The following is an 18968-nucleotide window of genomic DNA, read 5'->3' on the forward strand; positions in this document are numbered from 1 at the left end:
GAAGATACTTAATAGACAAATGGAGACAAACGTTCCCATTGCAGAGGAAAGAAGTTGAGGAGGCTTTGCAGCCCAAAAGTGTTATGTGAAGTAATGGGAATATATGAGCTTACACACTACACTCTGGGCTCCTTGCTAAATGTCATTAACCCTGGGGTTCTGGAAACTCATGTTTCTCTGCCTGGCTCTGTAGGTGATGCCCCTCAAGACCTGTCAGCTTCACCCTCCAGCCCCCAACTCTGGAGAACTTCAAAGCACTTGGTGCTGTCATAACAGCTTTTATGATAAGAGGGATGAAAAAAATATATTTAAGAGAAAAGTGCCTTCTAATTAAGCCCATGGCCATAGGACTGTCTCAAAGGCAAGGTCAGAAGAAAATGTACAAGTTTAAGCAGCCAGTGAGGTGGAGGTGGGATTGGGTAAGAAGGAGTTTAACAAAAGTGAATTCATCTCAGTTCCCATCTTGTTTACCAGATTTAGCTTCAAAGAACTGCTGAATACTTCCTCTAGGCCAACCCACCTTCACGGGAGATAAATTTGTCACTGTTGAGCACATTGGAAAGAACCTTTGCACTCCAAAGGCTTTTCCAGAAAAGAAACACAGAAAATGTTGGTTCTTTAACAGCACCAGAGGAAAAAACAACCAGCCTCCTCAGAGGGTGGTTTTGAAAATACATCATTTGTTTGAATGTGTCTCTTTCGTTAACAGGTAGGTCACACTATGGAAAACCTGTCTCTAAGAATAAATAGAAATGGAGTCTAAACTGCTTGTTCCTAACATCATACTAAATTTAAACAGAAAATTATTCTCCCTTCTTCATTATTTATTTTGAGAATACAGTCTGGAGATAGGCTTTTGGGTATAGCTTAAGTGAGAAAGGAGGTTGTTTATTTAGGCCAAAGAGAGAATAGATACTGAGAGGCTAAAGCAATAAGCAGAGATTAGCTCATAAAATTTATTCAATATCACTTTATTCAAGGAGAAGATTAAATTATACAGAAAATGGAGGGAATGGAGCTCCTCAGAGGAATGAGTTTTCTCTCATGGCCTGAGAAAGGGTGATGGGGCATTTCTTCCTTTCCAGCCCTTAGTACTTGGTAGGGACTTTATAAGTGATGATCAAATGAATGAATGCTTCTTACATATAGGGTGGACAACTCCCTCCTGGAATCACTATGTTTTCCTGCAACACCAGCACTTCTGGTTATTTTACCTTCCTCCTCACTGGCTTCCCAGGTCTGGGAGCATCTCATCATTGGGTTTCCATCCCCATCAACCTCATCTGTGTGGTTTCCATCCTGGGTAACAGTATCATCCTCTTCCTGATCTGCACAGATCCAGCCTTACACGAACCCATGTACATCTTCCTGTCCATGCTGGCAGCCTCTGATCTGGGCCTCTGTGCCTCCACCTTCCCCACCATGGTGCAGCTCTTCTGGCTGCGTGTTGGTGAGCTGCCCTTCAATCTTTGTGCGGCACAGGTGTTCTTCATCCACGCCTTCACCTATGTGGAATTTGGTGTGCTGCTGGCCATGGCCTTTGATTGCTTTGTTGCCATCGGGGACCCTCTGCACTATGCCTCAGTTCTTACCCACTCAGCCATGGCCAAAGTGGGGCCTGCCATCCTGGTGAGGGCCGTCCTGCTCAATCTCCCAGGACCCATCCTCCTGCGGTGTGTGCTCTTTCCCCAGATCAGTGTACTCTCTCACTGTTACTGCCTGCACGTGACCTTGTGGGATTGGTCTGCTCAGAAACTCAGGTCAACAGCCCGGTTGGCCTGGTCTCCATCCTCCTCTCTTTGGGCTTTGACTCTTCCCTCATCATACTCTCCTTTGCCCTGATCCTATGGACTGTGCTGCGCAGTGCATCACCTGGGAGACGACTAAAGGCACTCAACACGTATGTCTCACACCTCTGCATTGTTCTCATCTTTTACTTGCCCAAACTGGGGCTGTCTGTGTTGCACCGAGTAGAGAAGCACAGCTACCCTGCTCTGGCAGTGCTTATGGCCAACCTGCACTTCTTGGTTCTGCCCTTCATGAACCCCATTGTCTACTGCATCAAGTCTAAGCAGATACGTCAGGGCCTCCTAAAGCGCTTCCAGCAGAAAAGGGTTGATGTCTCATAGAGCAGCAGGACACAGTGGCACACAACCCCTGTGGGTCAACCTGGATCTTGGGGGAGGATTAGTGGTGGAGTTAACTTTTGAGGTTTCTGAATGTTTCAGATCTTACCACTGAGCCTTTTGTGGGGAAGCATCAGCTTCTATAATTACAATTTTGGGGGACTGAGATCATTGGAAAGCATATAGAAGTATCATCTTGGCAATCCTCTTGTTGCTCTGATCAGAGTTGAACTATTTCATACTCATATATACTGTAACATCTCCTTGCCTAGGGGACTCACTGAGAGGATGTGTGTGCATATCTATTCGTGCTGGCACTTCTGTCCTTTTCCCCACTGGATTCTGCCCCCGACCCATTTCATTTCAAACCTAAGGAAGAACTATATTTCTATTCTATTATGTATAATAATATTATGTGTAAGTAAGCTATATTCACCTTAATACTAGCCCTCTTCTCCCACACTTAATATTAACCAGCTCATATACCAAGAAATAGAAAAGGGGAGTGGTTGGTGGGAAACATGTAGGATAATACTGTACCTGCTGAGTTCATTTAACACCTATTTACACCTTAGGGAGTGGCAGTTTTCTTTTGGTTCTCTTCATGTGTGTCTCTGCTTTGAGCTAGAAAGAAAGTTTGGTGTTGCCAAGCCCAGGAAAGCTGTTCACTGTCCATTTAGATTTTCTTATGATTAAGTATTGATATTTGAAATTATGGTTAGGTCCACTTTCTGAGCCTGCATTAGAGCCCACTTGAGGAAAAAGTCCACATTTGTTGCTAGATTCCATCGTTTTTTAAAGAAAGAGTTTCACCTAGGATTTACACAATATCTGTCTCTAAAACTGCCAACCCTATCAGGTATGATTAGTAAAGATTTAAATATTAATTTTCACATTCTTATGTCACTACTTAGTAACTGCATGATGGGTGAGCCATTCCCACGCATGAGACAGTGAAAGGAATTCCTTCAGCATTAACAGCTCCTATCTTTCAGGTCTTTATTATTTTTTTCCTTCCTTCCTGAGGGGAGTTCTTTTTATTGATTCATTTTTGTTTTTTTTTTAAAGAAGATGTTGGAGATAGGAGTTTATTAATTAATTAATTTATTTTTGCTGTGTTGGGTCTTCGTTTCTGTGCGAGGGCTTTCTCTAGTTGTGACAAGCGGGGGCCACTCTTCATCACGGTGCGTGGGCCTCTCACTACCGCGGCCTCTCCTGCTGCGGAGCACAGGCTCCAGACGTGCAGGCTCAGTAGTTGTGGCTCACGGGCCCAGTTGCTCTGCAGCATGTGGGATCCTCCCAGACCAGGGCTCGAACCCGTGTCCCCTGCATTAGCAGGCAGACTCCCAACCACTGCACCACCAGGGAAGCCCTATTGATTCATTTTTTTAAAAAAGCCAGTTTATTGAGGTATGATTGGCATATTAAAAGCTGTGCATATTTAGTGTATACAACTTGATGGGTTTGGCGATAAGAGGTCTACTGTACAGCATAGTCCCTGTGGTTAACAATACTATATTGTATCTTAAAAATTTTCTAAGAGGGTAGATCTTGTGTTCCTATCAAATATAAAACTAATAATAAATAAAAAAGGCAAGAGGAAACTTTTGGAGGTGATGGATATGTTTATGGCATAGATTGGGGTGATAGTTTCACAGAGCCCTTAATTTTATTGGTGTCATCTACTTGACATTTTTGAGATGTGAACCCTATCATTCTGACTGAACACTTATATCACAGGAGGCTGGGTAGGTTTGCAGCAATGTACACTTTAGCCATTTGCCTTCATTTGTTTAATTGAAATATAGTTGATTTACAATGTATTTGTTTCTGGTGTACTGCAAGGTGATTCATTTATACACACACACACATATATATTCTATTTCACATTCTTTTCCATTAAAGTTTATCACAAGATATTGAATATAGTTCCATGTTCTATATAGTAGGACTTAAAAAAAATCTATTTTATATATAATAGTTCGTATCTGCTAAACCCAAACTCCTAATCTATCCCTCTTCCCATTCCCCTTTGGTAACCATAAGATTGTTTGCTATGTCTGTGAGTCTCTTTCTGTTTTGTAAATAAGTTCATTTGTATCATATTTTTAGATTACACATATAAGTGATATCATATGATATTTATCTTTGTTGAATTACTTCACTTAGTATGATAATTTCTAGGTCCATTCATGTTGCTGCAAATGACATTATTTCATTCCTTTTAATGGCTGAATAGTATTCCAGTGTGTGTGTGTGTGTGTGTGTGTGTGTGTGTGTGTGTGTGTGTATCTGTATATTACATCTTTATTCATTCATCTGTCAATGGACATTTAGGTTGATTCCATATCTTGGCTATTGTAAATAGTGCTACTATGAGCATAGGGGTACATATACCTTTTTGAATTATACTTTTGTCTGGGTATATGCCCAGGAGTGGGATTGCTGGATCATATGGCAACTTTTTAGATTTTTAAGGAACGTTTGCACTGTTCCCCATAGTGGCTATACCAGTTTATATTCCCACCAACAGTGTAGGAGGGTTCCTTTTTCTCTACATCCTCTCCAGCATTTAACATTTGTAGATTTTTTGATGATGGCCATTCTGACTGGTGTGAGGTGACACATTGTAGTTTCGATTTCATTTCGCTAATAATTAGCTATGTCGAGCATTTTTTCATGTGCCTCTTATTGGCCATCCATATTCTTTGGAGAGATGTCTGTTTATGTCTTCTGACCATTTTTTGGATTGGGTTGTTTGGTTTTTTCGATATTGAGCTGTATGAGCTATTTGTTTATTTTGGAAATGAAGCCAATTTTCATCACATTGTTTGCACATACCTTCTCCCGTTCCATAGACTGTCTTTCTGCTTTCTTTATGGTTTCCTTTGCTGTGCAAAAGCTCATAAGTTTGATTAGGTTTCATTTGTTTATTTTTACTTTTATTTCTATTGCCTTGGGAGACTGACTGAAGAAAACATTGCTACAATTTATTTCAGAGAAAGTTTTGCCTATATTCTCTTCTAGGAGTTTTATGGTGTCATGTCTTATATTTAAGTCTTTAAGCCATTTTGAGTTTATTTTTGTGTATGGTGTGAGTTAGTGTTCTGAACTTCATTGATTTGCATGTAGCTGTCCAGCTTTCTCAATACCACTTGCAGAAGAGACTGTCTTTTCTCCACTGTATATTCTTGCTCCTTTGTTGAAGATTAATTGAGCGTAGGTGTGTTGGATTTCTGTTCTATTCCACTGATCCATGTCTATTTTTGTGCCAGTACCACACTGTTTTGATTACTGTTGCTTTGTGGTATTGTCTGAAGTCTGAGAGGGGTTATGCCTCCAGCTTTGTTCTTTTCCCTCAGGATTGTTTTGGTAAGTCTGGGTCTTTTATGGTTTCACATAAATTTTAGGATTATTTGCTCTAGTTTGGTGAAAAATGTCATGGGTAATTTGATGGGGATCACATTAAATCTGTAGATTGCTTTGGGTAGTATGGCCATTTTAACAATATTAATTCTTCCAATCCAAGAGCATGGGATATCTTTCCATTTTTAAAATCACCTTCAATTTCTTTTATCAATGTTTTTTCGTTCCTAGCATACAAATCTTTAACCTCCTTGGTCAGGTTTATTCCTACATATTTTTTTTCTTGATGTGATTGTAAAAGGGATTTTTTTTTACTTTCCCTTTCTGATATTTCATTGTTAGTGTAAAGAAATGTGACAGATTTCTGTTTGTTAATCTTGCATCCTGCTACTTTGCTGAATTCGTTTGTCAGTTCTAGTGGTTTTTGTGTGGAGTCTTTAGGGTTTTCTATATATAGTATCGTGTCATTTGCATATAAGGACAATTTCACCTCTTCCCTTCCAGTTTGGATCCTTTTACTTCTTTTCCTTGTCTGATTGATGTGACTAGGTCTTCCAGTACTATGTTGAATAACAGTGGTGAGAGTGGGCATCCTTGTGTTGTTCCAGATTTTAGAAGGAAGGCTTTCAGTATTTCACCATTGAGTATTATGTTGGTGGTGGATTTGTTATAAGTAGCTTTTATCATGCTGCAGTATATTCCTTCTATACCCACTTTGGTGACAGTTTTTATCATGAATGGATGTTAAATTTTATGAAATGCTTTCTCTGTATCTAATTGAGATGATCATGTGGTTTTTGTCTTTTGTTGGTGTGGTATGTATCACATTGATTGATTTGCATATGTTGAATCATCCTTGTCACCCTGGGATGAATCCAACTTGGTTGTGGTGTATGATCCTTTTTATGTGTTGTTGGACTCAGTTTGCTAATATTTTATTGAGAATTTTTGCATCTATATTCATAAAAGATATTGGCCCTTTATTTTTTGGTATTGTCTTTGTTTGGTTTTGGTCATGGTGGCTTCATAGAATGACTTTGGGAGTGTTCTCTCCTCTTCAATCTTTTGGAAGAGTTTGAGCAGGATCAGTTTAAGTTCTTTGTATATTTGGTAGAATTCCCCAGTGAAACCATACAGTCTTAATCTTTTGTTTGCAGGGAGTTTCCTTTTTTTTCCTTCTAAAATTACAGATTCAATTTTACATCTAGCAATTGATCTGTTCAAATTATCTATTTCTTCTTGATTCAGTTTTGGTAGGCTACATGTTTCTAGAAACTTGTCCATTTCTTCTAGGTTGTCCAGTTTGTTGGCATATAATTGTTCATATAATTTTTTGTAGTTCTGTGGTAGTGGTTGTTATCTTTCCTCTTTCATTTCTTATTTTGTTTATTTGGGTCCTCTGTCTTTTCTTCTTGGTGAGCCTGGCCAGAGGTTTGTTGATCTTTATCCTTTCAAGAAACCAGCTCTTGGTTTGATTAATTTTTTCTATTTTTTTGGTCTGAAATCTTTGTTTTTATTTATTTTCATTAAAAAAATTTTATTGAAGTACAGTTGATTTACAATGTTGCATTAATTTCTTCTTTACAGTAAAGTGAGTCAGTTATACACACACATATTTATGTATGTATACACATACATATATACATACATATATATATGTGTGTGTATATATATATATATATATATATTCTTTTTCATATTCTTTTCCATTATGCTTTGTCAGAGAATATTGACTATAGTTCCTTGTGCTATACAGTATGACCTTGTTTATCCATCCTGTATATAACAGTTTGCCTCTGATAATTCCAAGCTCCCATTCCTTCCCTCCCCTCCCCCCTACCTCCCTTGGCAACCACAAGTCTGTTCTCTATATCTGTGAATCTTTTTTGTTTCATAGAAGTCTTGATTTGTATTGTATTTTAGATTCCACATATAAGTGATATCATATGTTATTTGTCTTTCTCTTTCTGACTTAGTTCACTTAGCATGATAAGCTCTAGGTCCATCCATGCTGCTGCAAATGACATTATTTCATTCGTTTTGATGGCTGAGTAATATTCCATTATATATCTACCACATCATCTTTATCCATTCATCTGTTGATGGACATTTAGATTGTTTCCATATCTTGGCTATTGTAAATAGTGCTACTATGAACATAGGGGTAAATGTGCCCTTTCGAATTATATTTTTCTCTGGGTATATGCCCAGGAGTGGGATTGCTGGGTCATTGGCAACACTATTTTTAGTTTTTTGAGGAACCTCCATACTGTTTTCCATAGTGGCTGCACCAATTTACATTCCTGCCAACATTGTAAGAGGGTTCCCTTTTCTCCAAACCCTCTCCAGCATTTGTTATTTGTAGACTTTTAAATGATGGCCATTCTGACTGGTGTGAGGTGGTACCTCATTGTAGTTTCGATTTGCATTTCTCTAATAATTAGCGATGATGAGCATCTTTTCATGTGTTTGTTGGCCATCTGTATGTCTTCTTTGGAGAAATGTCTATTTAGGTCTTCTGCCCATTTTGTTGTTTGGGTTTTTTGTTTTGTTGTTGTTGAGTTATAAGAGCTGTTTGTATATTTTGGAAATTAAGCCCTTGTCAGAGGCATTGTTTGAAAATATTCTCTCCCATTCCATAGGTTGTCTTTTCATTTTGTTTATGGTTTCCTTTGCTGTGCAAGTCTTGTAAGTTTGATTAGGTCCCATTTGTTTATTTTTGCTTTTATTTCTCTTGCCTTGGGGGACTGACCTAAGAAAACATTGGTATGATTTATGTCAGAGAATATTTTGCCTATGTTCTCTCCTAGGAGTTTATGGTGGTATACCTTATGTTTAAATCTTTAAGCCAGTTTGAGTTTATTTCTGTATATGATGTGAGGATGTGTTCTAAATTCACTGATTTACATGCAGCTGTCCAACTTTCCCAGCACCACTTACTAAAGAGACTGTCTTTTTCCCATTTTATATTCTTGCCTCCTTTATCAAAGATTTTTTTTTAAACATCTTTACTGGAGTATAATTGCTTCACAATAGTGTGTTAGTTTCTGCTGTATAACAAAGTGAATCAGCTATACATATACATACATCCTCCCTATACATATCTCCTCCCTCTTGCGTCTCCCTCCCACCTTCCCTATCCCACCCTTTAGGTGGACACAAAGCACTGAGCTGATCTCCCTGTGCCATGTGGCTGCTTCCCACTAGCTATCTATTTTACATTTGGTAGTGTATATATGTCCATGCCACTCTCTCACTTTGTCCAGCTTACTCTCCACCGTTCCCATGTCCTCAAATCCATTGTCTATGTCTGTGTCTTTATTCCTGTCCTGCCCCTAGGTTCTTGAGAACCATTATTATTATTTTTTAGATTCCATATATATGTGGTAGCGTATGGTATTTGTTTTTCTCTTTCTGACTTACTTCACTCTGTATGACAGACTCTAGGTCCATGTACCTCACTACAAACAACTCAGTTTCTTTTTATGGCTGAGTAATATTCCATTGTACATATGTGCTACATCTTCTTTATCCATTCATCTGTTGATTCACACTTATGTTGCTTCCTTGTCCTGGCTATTGTAAATAATGTTGCAATGAACATTGTGGCACGTGACTCTTTTTGAATTATGGTTTTCTCAGGGTATATGCCCAGGAGTGGGATTGCTGGGTTGTATGGTAGTTGCATTTTTAAGGAACCTCCATACTATTCTCCATAGTGGCTGTATCAATTTACATTCCCACCAACAGTGCAAGAGGGTTCCCTTTTCTCCACACCCTTTCCAGCATCTACTGCGTGTAGACATTTTGACGATGGCCATTCTGACTGGTGTGAGGTGATACCTCATCGTGGTTTTGATTTGCATTTCTCTAATGATTAGTGATGTTGAGCATCCTTTCATGTGTTTGATGCCAGTCAGTATATCTTCTTTGGAGAAATGTCTATTTAGGTCTTCTGCCCATTTTTGGATTGGGTTGTTTGCTTTTTTGATATTGAGCTGCATGAGCTGCTTGTATATTTTGGATAATAATCCTTTGTCAGTTGCTTCATTTGCAAATATTTTCTCCCATTCTGAGGGTTGTCTTTTTGTCTTGTTTATGGTTTCCTTTGCTATGCAAAAGCTTTTACATTTCATTAGGTCCTATTTGTTTATTTTTGGTTTTATTTCCCTTTCTCTAGGAGGTGGGTAAAAAAGATCGTGCTGTGATTTATGTCATAGAGTATTCTGCCTATGTTTTTCTCTAAGAGTTTTATAATGTTTAGCCTTACATTTAGGTCTTTAATCCATTTTGAGTTTATATTTGTGTATGGTGTTAGGGAGTGTTCTAATTTCATTCTTTTACATGTAGCTGTTCAGTTTTCTCAGGACCACTTATTGAAGAGGCTGTCTTTTCTCCATTGTATACTCTTGCCTCCTTTATCAAAGATAAGGTGACCATATGTGCGTGGGTTTATATCTGGGCTTTCTGTCCTGTTCCACTGATCTATATTTCTGTTTTTGTGTCAGTACCATACTGTTTTGATTACTTTAACTTTGTAGTATAGTCTGAAGTCAGGGAGCCTGATTCCTCCAGCTCCATTTTTCTTTCCCAAGATTGTTTGGCTATTTGGGGTCTTTTGTGTTTCCATACAAATTGTGAAATTTTTTGTTCTAGTTCTGTGAAAAATGTCAGTGGTAGTTAGATAGGGATTGCATTGAATCTGTAGGTTGCTTTGGGTAGTAGTCATTTTCACAATGTTGATTCTTCCAATCCAAGAACATGGTACATCTCTCTATTTGTATCATCTTTCATTTCTTTCATCAGTGTCTTATAATTTTCTGCATACAGGTCTTTTGTCTCCTTAGGTAGGTTTATTCCTAGATATTTTATTTTTTTTGTTGCAATGGTATATGGGAGTGTTTTCTTAATTTCTGTTTCAGATTTTTCATCCTTACGGTATAGGAATGCAAGAGATTTCTGTGCATTAATTTTGTATCCTACTACTTTACCAAATTCATTGATTAGCTCTAGTAGTTTTCTGATGGCATCTTTAGGATTCTCTATGTATAGTATCATGTCATCTGCAAGCAGTGACACCTTTACCTCTTCTTTTCTGATTTTCCTTTTACTTCTTTTTCTTGTCTGATTTCTATGGCTAAAACTTCCAAAAGTATGTTGAATAATAGTGATGAGAGTGGGCAGTCTTGCCTTGTTCCTGATCTTAGTGGAAATGGTTTCAGTTTTCACCATTGAGGATGATGCTGGCTGTGGATTTGTCATATATGACCTTTATTATGTTGAGAAAAGTTCCCTCTATGCCTACTTTCTGCAGGGTTTTTTATCATATATCGGTGTTGAATTTTGTTGAAAACTTTCTCTGCATCGATTGCGATGATCATATGGTTTTTCTCCTTCAATTTGTTAATATGGTGTATCACAGTGATTGATTTGCGTATATTGAAGAATTCTTGCATTCCAGGGATAAACCCCACTTGATCATGGTGTCTGATCCTTTTAATGTGCTGTTGGATTCTGTTTGCTAGTGTTTTGTTGAGGATTTTTGCATCTATGTTCATCAGTGATATTGGCCTGTAGTTTTCTTTCTTTGTGACATCTTTGTCTGGTTTTGGTATCAGGGTGATGGTGGCTTCGTAGAATGAGTTTGGGAGTGTTCCTCCCTCTGGTATATTTTGGAAGAGTTTGAGAAGGATAGGTGTTAGGTCTTCTCTAAATGTTTGATAGAATTCGCCTGTGAAGCCATCTGGTCCTGGGCTTTTGTTTGTTGGAAGATTTTTAATCACAGTTTCAATTTCAGTGCTTGTGATTTGTCTGTTCATATTTTCTATTTCTTTCTGGTTCATTCTCATAAGTTTGTGCATTTCTAAGAATTTGTCCGTTTCTTCCAGGTTGTCCATTTTATTGGCATACAGTTGGTTGTAGTAATCTCTCATGATCTTTTGTATTTCTGCAGTGTCAGTTGTTACTTCTTTTTCATTTCTAATTCTGTTGATTTGAGTCTTCTCCCTTTTTTTCTTGATGAGTCTGGCTAATGGTTTACCAATTTTCGTTATCTTCTCAAAGAACTATCTTTTAGTTTTGTTGATCTTTGCTATCATTTCCTTCATTTCTTTTTCATGTATTTGTGATCTAATCTTTATGATATCTTTCCTTCTGCTAACTTGGGTTGCTTTTTGTTCTTCTTTCTCTAATTGCTTTAGGTTGCTTATTTGAGACGTTTCTTGTTTCTTGAGGTAAGATTGTATTGCTATAAACTTCCCTCTTAGAACTGCTTTTGCTGCATCCCATAGGTTTTGGGTTGTCGTGTGTTCATTGTCATTTGTTTCTAGGTGTTTTTTTTTTTTTTTTTTTTTTTCTTGCGTTATGCGGGCCTCTCACTGTCGTGGCCTCTCCCATTTGCGGAGCACAGGCTCCGGACGCGCAGGCTCAGCGGCCATGGCTCACGGGCCCAGCCGCTCCGCGGCATGTGGGATCTTCCCGAAACGGGGCACGAACCCGCGTCTCCTGCATCGGCAGGCGGACTCTCAAGCACTGCGCCACCAGGGAAGCCCTCTAGGTGTTTTTTGATTTCCTCTTCGATTTCTTCAGTGATCACTTCGTTATTAAGTACTGTATTGTTTAGCCTCCATGTGTTTGTATTTTTTACAGATTTTTTCCTGTAATTGATATCTAGTCTCATAGCGTTGTTGTTGGAAAAGATACTTGATATGATTTCAGTTTTCTTAAATTTACCAAGGCTTGATTTGTGACCCAAGATATGATCTATCCTGGAGAATATTCCATGAGCACTTGAGAAGAATGTGTTTTCTGTTATTTTTGGATGGAATGTCCTATAAATATCAATTAAGTCTGGAGTGTCCTATAAATATAAATTGAGTCCATCTTGTTTAATGTATCATTTAAAGGTTGTGTTTCCTTATTTACTTTCACTTTGGATGAAAGTGGGGTGAAAATGGGGTGTTAAAATCCCTTACTATGATTGTGTTACTGTCAATTTCCCCTTTTATGGCTGTTAGTATTTGCCTTATGTATTGAGGTGCTCCTATGTTGGGTATATAAATACTTACACTTGTTATGTCTTCTTAGAAAGATCTCTTGATCATTATGTAGTGTCCCACTTTGTCTCTTGTAACAGTCTTTATTTTAAAGTCTATTTTGTCTGATATTAGAATTGTTACTCCAGCTTTGTTTTGATTTCCATTTGCGTGGAATATCTTTTTCCATTCCCTCATTTTCAGTCTGTATGTGTCTCTAGGTCTGAAGTGGGTCTCTTGTAGACAGCATATATACGGGTTGTTTTTTTTTTTTTAACATCTTTATTGGAGTATAATTGCTTTACAATGGTGTGTTAGTTTCTGCTTTACAACAAAATGAATCAGTTATATATATACATATGTTCCCATATCTCATCCCTCTTGCATCTCGCTCCCTCCCACCCTCCCTATCCCACCCGTCCAGGCGGTCACAAAGCACTGAGCTGATCTCCCTGTGCTATGCAGCTGCTTCCCACTAGCTATCTACCTTACGTTTGGTAGTGTATATATGTTCATGCCTCTCTCTCGCTTTGTCACAGCTTACCCTTCCCCCTCCCCATATCCTCAAGTCCATTCTCTAGTAGGTCTGTGTCTTTATTACTGTCTTACCCCTAGGCTCTTCATGACATTATATTTTCTTAAATTCCATACATATGTGTTAGCATACGATATTTGTCTCTCTCTTTCTGACTGACTTCACTCTGTATGACAGACTCTAGGTCTATCCACCTCATTACAAATAGTTCAATTTCGTTTCTTTTTATGGCTGAGTAATATTCCATTGTATATATGTACCACATCTTCTTTATCCATTCATCCGATGATGGACACTTGGGTTGTTTCCATCTCCGGGCTATTGTAAATAGAGCTGCAATGAACATTTTGGTACATGACTCTTTTTGAATTATGATTTTCTCAGGGTATATGCCCAGTAATGGGATTCCTGGGTCATATGGTAGTTCTATTTGTAGTTTTTTAAGGAACCTCCATACTGTTCTCCACAGTGGCTGTATCAATTTACATTCCCACCAACAGTGCAAGAGTGTTCCTTTTTCTCCACACCCTCTCCAGTGTTTATTGTTTCTAGATATTTTGATGATGGCCATTCTGACTGGTGTGAGATGATATCTCATTGTAGTTTTGATTTGCATTTCTCTAATGATTAATGATGTTGAGCATTCTTTCGTGTGTTTGTTGGCAAACTTGTAGCAGTCTCTCATGATCCTTTGTATTTCTTCAGTGTCAGTTGTTACTTCTCCTTTTTAATTTCTAATTCAACTGATTTGAGTCTTCTCCCTTTGTTTCTTGATGAGTCTGCATAATGGCTTATCCATTTTGTTTATATTCTCAAAGAACCAGCTGTTAGTTTTATTGATCTTTGCTATCATTTCCTTCAATTTCAATTTCCTTCAATTTCCTTCATTTCCTTCAATTCTTTTTCATTTATTTCTGATCTGATTTTTATGATTTCTTTCCTTCTGCCAACTTTGGGGTTTTTTTCTCTAATTGTTTTAGGTGTAAGGTTAGTTTGTTTATTTGAGTTGTTTCTTGAGGCAGGATTGTATTGCTATAAACTTCCCTCTTAGAACTACTTTTGCTGCATCCCGTAGGTTTTGGGTCATCGTGTTTTCATTGTCATTTGTTTCTAGGCAGTTTCTGATTTCCTCTTTGATATCTTCAGTGATCTCTTAGTTATTTAGTAGTGTATTGTTAAGCCTCCATGTGTTTGTAGTTTTTACAGTTCTTTTTTTCCTGTAGTTGATATCTAGTCTCATAGCATTGTGGGTGGAAAAGATACTTGATACGATTTCAATTTTCTTACATTTACAAAAGCTTTATTTGTGACCCAAGATATGATCCATCCTGGAGAATATTCCATGAGCACTTGAGAAGAAAGTGTATTCTGTTGTTTTTGGGTGAAATGTCCTATAAATATCAATTAAGTCCATCTTGTTTAATGTGTTATTTAAAGCTTGTGTTTTCTTATTTATTTTCATTTTGGATGATCTGTCATTGGTGATAGTGGGGTGTTAAAGTCCCCTACTATTATTGTGTTACTGTCAATTTCCCCTTTTACAGCTGTTAGAATTTCCCTTATGTACTGAGGTTGTCCTATGTTGGGTGCATAAATATTTACAATTGTTATATCTTCTTCTTAGATTGATCCCTTGATCATTATGTAGTGTCCTTCTTTGTCTCTTGTAATGGTGTTTATTTTAAAGTATTTTGTCTGACATGAGAATTGCTACTCCAGTTTTCTTTTGATTTCCTTTTGCGTGGAATATCATTTTCCACCCCCTCACTTTCAGTCTGTATGTGTCCCTAGGTCTGAAGTGGGTCTCTTGTGGACAGCATATATACAGGTCTTGTTTTAGTAACCATTCAGCCACTCTGTGTCTTTTGGTTGGAACATTTAATCCATTTACATTTAAGGTAATTATCACTATGTATGTTCCTATTACCATTTCCTTAAGTGTTTTGGGTTTGTTATTGTAGGTCTTGTCCTTCCCCTGTGTTTCCTGCCTAGAGAAGTTCCTTTAGCATTTGTTGTAAAGCTGGTTTAGTGGTGCTGAATTCTTTTAGCTTTTGCTTGTCTGTAAAGGTTTTAATTTCTGAATGAGATCCTTGCTAGGTAGAGTAATCTTCATTGTAGGTTTTTACCTTTCATCACTTTAAATATGTCCTGACACACCCTTCTGGCTTGCAGAGTTTCTGCTGAAAGATCAGCTGTTCACCTTATGGGAATTCCCTTGTTCGTTATTTGTTGCATTTTCCCTTGCTGCTTTTAATATTTGTTCTTTGTATTTAATTTTTGATAGTTTGATTAATGTGTCATGGCATGTTTCTCTTTGGATTTATCCTGTATGGGACTCTCTGTGCTTCCTGGATTTGATTGACTTTTCCTTTCCCATATTAGGGAAGTTTTTAACTATAATCTCTTCAAATATTTGCTCAGTCCCTTTCTCTTCCTCTTCTCTGACCCCTATAATTTGAATGTTGGTGAGTTTAATATTGTCCCAGAGGTCTCTGAGACTGTCCTCAATTTTTTTCATTCTTTTTCTTTATTCTGCTCTGCAGTAGTTATTTCCACTATTTTATCTTCCAGGTCACTTATACGTTCTTCTGCCTCAGTTATTCTGCTATTGATTCCTTCTAGAGAATTTTTAATTTCATTTATTGTATTGTTCATCATTGTTCGTTTGCTCTTTAGTTCTTCTAGATCCTTGTTAAATGTTCCTTGTATTTTCTCCATTCTATTTCCAAGATTTTGGATCATCTTAGTATCATTACTCTGAATTCTTTTTCAGGTAGACTGCCTATTTCCTCTTCATTTGTTTGGTCTCTTGGGTTTTACCTTGCTCCTTCATCCGTTGCATATTTCTCTGTCTTCTCATTTTGCTTAACTTACTCTGTTTGGGGTCTCCTTTTTGCAGGCTGCAAGTTCTTAGCTCCTGTTGTTTTTGGTGTCTACCTGCATTGGGTAAGGTTGGTTCCATGGGTTGTGTAGACTTCCTGGTGGAGGGGGCCGGTGCATGTGTTCTGATGGATGAGGCTGGATCTTGTCTTTCTGGTGGGCAGGACTGCATCCAGTGATGTGTTTGGGGGTGTCTGTGAACTTATTATGATTTTAGGCAACCTCTCTGCTAATGGGTAGGGTTGTGTTCCTGTCTTGTTAGTTGTTTGGCATGGGGTGTCCAGCACTGTAGCTTTCTGGTTGTTGAGTGGAGCTGGGTCTTTGTGTTGAGATTGAGATCTCTGGGAGAGCTCTCACCGATTGATATTATGAGGGGCTGCAAGGTCTCTGGTGGACCAATGTCCTGAACTTGGCTCTCCCACTTCAGAGGCTCAGATCTGACACCCAACTGGAGCACCAAGACCCTGTCAGCCACACGGCCAGGTAAGTGAGGAGTTTCTTGCCCTTTGGGAAGTCTGAGGTCTTCTCCCAGTGTTCAGTAGGTGTTCTATAGTTGTTCCACATGTAGATGTATTTTTAATGTATTTGTGGGGAGGAAGGTGATCCCCACATCTTACTCATTCAGCATCTTGAAGCTTATTTTTTGGTTAACTTTTTGATTGAAGTATAACATATCAATATATACTGTGTAAAATGCACAGAAGGTGTATAGTTGATAAAGTTTTATAAAGTGAGCACATGAACACACCCTCATGGCCACTACCCAGATCAAGATACAGGCACAATTGCTTCCTTGTTGTTAAGGTGCACTGTTCTTCAGAAAGCTCTGTCCAGACTCTCCTAAGACATTTCCAGACTAGAACCTGTCTCTGCCTTCAACTCTGCAGAGACATTCACATGAAGACCTGGAGAGCCAATCACTAAACAAAAGCTTAGACAATTCACTTAACTAAATCATAGGATATGTGAAGATTTTTTATTCGTATTTAAAGGGTGGGAAATACACAATTCAAATTAAGATTGTCTTAAAGGTAAAAGCAGTAATGCATAATTCATTCAAATGAAGCCTTTGTGTTTATGATAACCTTATGCCTCCACTGTACAACCAAAAGCACATACCCCCAATCAGCCCTACTGCCCAGTTTCCATTCTCATAACTCCCCCTGGTCCCTGAAAACTGTCTCTCCATTATCCCAAGGTGAGACATACCCCTTCCTCTCACAGCTTTGAACCAAAGTATCATGTGTTCCCTGTTCCTTTCCTTTCCCCAATTGTCCCATCACTTCCAGAATGGATCTTAATATCAGCAGTACTCACAAGACCTGACCAGCCCTTTTTAGGGGCTTAAGGACTTATATCCTCCTTTCTAGGGTGACCCTGCCTTGAGACTTCATCACACCCAACACCCAGTCCCCAACTCAGTTACCCACCACTCTGGAGTTTTCTCTATTTGACTTCCTCTGGTAGTCCACATTTCTTTCACTCAAAAGAAGAGGGATTTATACAGGAACCTTCAGGAGGAGCAGGAAGAGTGACACAAGATCAAATATGAACAACATAGAGTCATGGTGAGGAGTATTGTCATTTTCAAAGACTTCCCATGGGGAGCCCTCTTCCCCTATAGATTCTCTATCACCCTGCTTTTTCCCTGGACCCTCCAGCTTCCCTTGGCCTCTGCCCAGTAACCAAACACTGTAACTCCTCCAGAGACTGATTTTTTTTGCTTGTACTCTACCCCCTGGAGTGTTCCAAACTGCAGGAACAGGAAGGTGCTTAGTGGATGAAAAGTTTTTGTTTCTTCAAGTCCTCAGGGGATACCTAAGAGTTAGAAGAATATAGCATGCATTCTGAAAAGAAAACAAAAGGCCCAAGATTAGTTAGATTTGTGAAACCCTGTTATATGCCAAGCACCCTGCTAAACACTTTTCAAAGATGATCTCATTCAATTTTCACAATTCTTTGTGGTAAGCTACCATTATCACATCTACATTTTACAGATGAAATTGAGGTGCATAGAAGGTCACAAAGATAGTAAACCAGTCGTGATTCAAATTCTAGCACTCATATTTCATTTCACTTTGTTGTCACACTGATAGCCTACTTAATCTCCAAAGTCTGCTTCTCTGTTCATTTCCTCCTTTCCGCTTGGGAACTCATGTAGGGCTTCTCCTAGCAGTGTGTTATAAAGTCTTACTTGAACAGAGAATGGAAATAGAGCATAAGGGAGGCCAAGGAAGATAAGCTTTTCAAACTGGGGGAAGAGCATGGACCTCAGCACAAAGATATGAAAAGACAAAATATTCTCCAAACAGAAGATAAACCAGAGAAGGTAGAATGCAGGGTACTTGAAAGAGAAAGCAAATACATGAGGCTAGAGAGGTGCATGGGCCATATTTTAGAGGTCCTGACTTCTGCCTGGGTATCACCATGGGGCAGGAATAAAGCTGAGAGAAAGAAGACAACATGTGCAAGATATAAAGGTTTTTTAGTGGCAAAAGATATAGAGAGGGCTTCCGTGGTGGCGCAGTGGTTGAGAGTCCGCCTGCTGATGCAGGGGACACGTGTTCGTGCCCCGGTCTGGGGCTATCCCACAGGCCACGGATCGGCTGGGCCCGTGAGCCATGGCCGCTGAGCCTGTGCTCCGCAACGGGAGAGGCCGCAACAGTGAGGGGCCCGCCTACCGCAAAAAAAAAAAAATAGAGAGATATATGGAAATATGAAAAATCAGGAGACAATGTTGCATGCTCCCAGTTCCCCGATTCCTCAGCAGAGACATAGTTATTAGTGATGTGATTGGTGAGAGGCATTTTGCTGTCTTTGGAAGGGGCATGGAGCTGCTTCATGCCTTCCTCAGCCAATACATTTCTAATGGCCGGGAGGTAGTCTAGGTTCAATTTACTATGCTTAGCCTCCATTAGAAGGTCCATTCTTCAAGCCTGAAAGAGAAATAGTCCCCAAAACTGCTGTATTGTGCTCTGCCCCAAGGTAGACAAGGAGACATTCAGAAATAAACCAAAGATCTATCCT

At 38.8% G+C, this 18968-nt stretch overlaps 1 pseudogene; it reads left to right on the plus strand.

Annotated features, from left to right (window-relative positions):
- Positions 1-1176: 1176 nt before the first annotated feature.
- Positions 1177-2129, plus strand: LOC103087109 (putative olfactory receptor 51H1 pseudogene; annotated as a pseudogene).
- The last annotated feature ends 16839 nt before the right edge of the window (positions 2130-18968 follow it).

This window comes from Lipotes vexillifer, unplaced genomic scaffold, assembly GCF_000442215.2.
Source record: "Lipotes vexillifer unplaced genomic scaffold, Lipotes_vexillifer_v1.1 scaffold557, whole genome shotgun sequence".
Taxonomy (NCBI): Eukaryota; Metazoa; Chordata; class Mammalia; order Artiodactyla; family Lipotidae; genus Lipotes; species Lipotes vexillifer.